The 2,954-nt window shown below is 40.5% G+C and overlaps 1 protein-coding gene across 1 annotated transcript in view; it reads left to right on the forward strand.

Annotated features, from left to right (window-relative positions):
• The window catches only part of LOC107693962 (E3 ubiquitin-protein ligase CBL-B-like), a 70,525-nt gene that overhangs the window by 13,225 nt on the left and 54,346 nt on the right, over positions 1-2,954 (forward strand). The gene's annotated exons all lie outside the window — the stretch shown is intronic.

Genomic DNA, 2,954 nt, shown 5'->3' on the forward strand with positions numbered 1-2,954 from the left:
TAACAATCTGGCGCTTCTGAATCAGCTACTGTTTTGTTATTAGTTTAAGTATTTGCTATTGACTGTTCAAATGTGTGTGTATGTGAGAGCGCGAGAGAGAGCGCGCGAGAGAGAGAGCGCGCGAGAGTGAGAGAGAGCGCGCGAGAGTGAGAGAGAGCGCGCGAGAGAGAGAGAGAGCGCGCGAGAGAGAGAGCAATCAAATTTAAAGGGAAGCCGGCGCATCCTGACCGCATCATTGTCTTTACTGGGTGTGTTTAGGGAATATTGGCATTTATTTACATTAGGGGTGGAACAGTTTGCGGAAAAAAATCGAACCGTACAGTTCTCCACATACGGTTCGGCACGCGCTAGGACCGCGGTTCAACTTAAATCTGACAAATCATCTGTAATATGGTTTGCTATAAATAACACGTAAAGCAAACAGGGTTCGGCTAATATATGTTTCTGTTGATGGATGCGCATTCTGGCTTCACCGATATATCGGCGACAGGCTTATATCGGCCGATAATATCGGCAAAACGATATATCGGTCGGGCTCTAGTGCTGATAGCACGCGTGCACAGATGAGACCTGAACAGCACACATTGATACACTGAAAAAAATGTTTAATTCATACAATTAAAAAAAATGAGGGTAATGATTCACATCTATATTTTTTAACTTGAGCCAATGAAAAAGAAATAACTTGCCCTTACTGACAAGGTGTTTAAGCCGACCTCATACGTCATCAGCCCGGAACTGCTTCCGTTTACAACAGTATGCGCAAGCTAGATTGAAGTGATTATTACATTTTGAATATGGATATTTTTCTTACAAAAACGCATCGATTCGCTACAGGAGGCCTTTGTTCACCCCCCGGAGCTGTGTGAGACACTTTTCTTTTAATAGATGGGCGCTTTTTATTTCACTTCTTTGGGACTGAAGCACTGCAACACCCGCTGACTGCAATGATAGAGCCTGGAATAGCCAGGACAATTTTTAATATAACTCCAACTGGATTCGTCTGAAAGAAGAAAGTCATATACACCTAGGATGCCTCGGGGGTGAGTAAAACACAGCCTAATTTTCATTTTTGGGTGAACTAACCTTTTAAAGGAGAAAAGCTCTGTTTTGGGGACTTAATCTCTTCACATCTGGCAACCACAAGCATGAATGCTAGTGAAGACTTGTTAGCAATGCAAGATAACGCAAATGCCAAATGAAAAACACGTTTTCAGGATAAATAACGAGCCGGCCAATATCGTGACGATTGTTTTTAATTAATCGAGAAAGGTGGATATTGTTATTGAGATTAAAATACGATTATTCGTGCAGCCCTACCGTATTATATCCTATATAAGTAAAAAAAAGTGATTATTGAGTTTAATAATGTCCAATGCGAGCCAGACCTGGGCACATGGCACATGATGGACTGCAGCAGGGCATATCACCCTTGTCTGGAGTTAATTGGAGTTATTTACAGAGTAAGCGAATGCCCTCCCATGGAGAATGAAAGGAAAATATATCCTCCTCTCATCTCAGAGCCTGCAGACCAAATGGGCCCCTCTCCATCCCCCAAACTCAACCTTCTCCAGCTGCATCCATCACACACAGGAACAATGAAGTTCAAACGGTGGAATAGAGCCAGATGTTCTACTCAATTAGGGGTCTCCCCGCTCTCTGGTCACTCTTTCATGTTTTTCCGCTCTTTTTCCTTCATCCCGTTGTGTAACATGTTTGTCCTGCATCAGAGGCTCAATTAAGTCCTCCTGTTATTTCGATCATGTTTGTGTTTATTTCTCTTAAATTGCCTTGTCAAATGTAGGCCCGGCACTGTGATTAATGAGCGGAGGTCTGCATTTGGGTAAAAGTGCAATTAACAGCACTCAGTCTACCACCAATCAGATGGCACGCCACATATCCCAACTCCCCCACCCCACCACGCCTCAGTTACCGCACCGTCTGCTCTGCAGTGTGATGATGAGGTTCATCTGGTGCCCGGCTAATGATGGAAAAAGCTTCATTAATGAGGAAGTCACGGACCGATTCCAAGCCTTAGATCTGGGAGATACCACTGTGTACTGCTTTGAATTGGCCAACTCTGAGCTTCTGAGAAATTTTGAATAAATTCAGTGTCTGTGTTCTCTGGATGGGAATTCTCAAGACCCCAAAACTTATCCAGATCTTAAAGGAAGTGGGTTGCAAGAAAGGCTAGGCTGAACACCGGAAAGGAAAGACTATGGGATATGTGACCTCCAGAGGAAGGGCAAACACACACACATGCACACACTCTCTCAAGACAGTACACTTTCTGCAACCCAATCTTTAGACTGCAAATCAGTGGCATTGAGTGCAGGTTTCTGTTATTATTTTTGCTTGCTCAGATTCTGTTCTCTTTCAGTCATCTGGAGGAAAACTCGAGGAGGAAGTGTCCCACAACATCCTGTTCTTGTGTTTCCCTTCCACAATTATCCTATTGCTATGAACACAAACACATTTAGGTCAGAATACATATGATACGCAAGTACACATGCTTCTAGCCAAGAATGAGGTTCATGATTCAAGAGTTGGTCAGTAGCAAAAAATATTTTTTTTTCTTTGATCAACTAATTTAATTGCAGTGTCAAACTTTCTGCAACTATCCATTTGTTTTATAGCTAGCTAACTATAATACTGTAAATAATAAACATTATTCAGTCAGTCAGTCATTTATTTATAAAGCACATTTAAAAACAACAGCTGTGGTGCTGTACAAAATTATGTATTTATTATGTATTAATTATTATTATTGGGTGGTACTAGAGATGATGATGATGATTATTATTATTATTATTCAATATTAAATATTTAGTTGTTCATGTTAATTTCCTATTTTTTTTCCCTTTTTTACATTTTGTACATTTTGGTTGTCATGTATTTTATAAACATGTATATGTATGCATGTTTATATATATATATATATATATATATATATA

This window comes from Sinocyclocheilus anshuiensis, unplaced genomic scaffold (genome assembly GCF_001515605.1).
Source record: "Sinocyclocheilus anshuiensis isolate Anshui unplaced genomic scaffold, SAMN03320099.WGS_v1.1 scaffold694, whole genome shotgun sequence".
NCBI lineage: Eukaryota > Metazoa > Chordata > Actinopteri > Cypriniformes > Cyprinidae > Sinocyclocheilus > Sinocyclocheilus anshuiensis.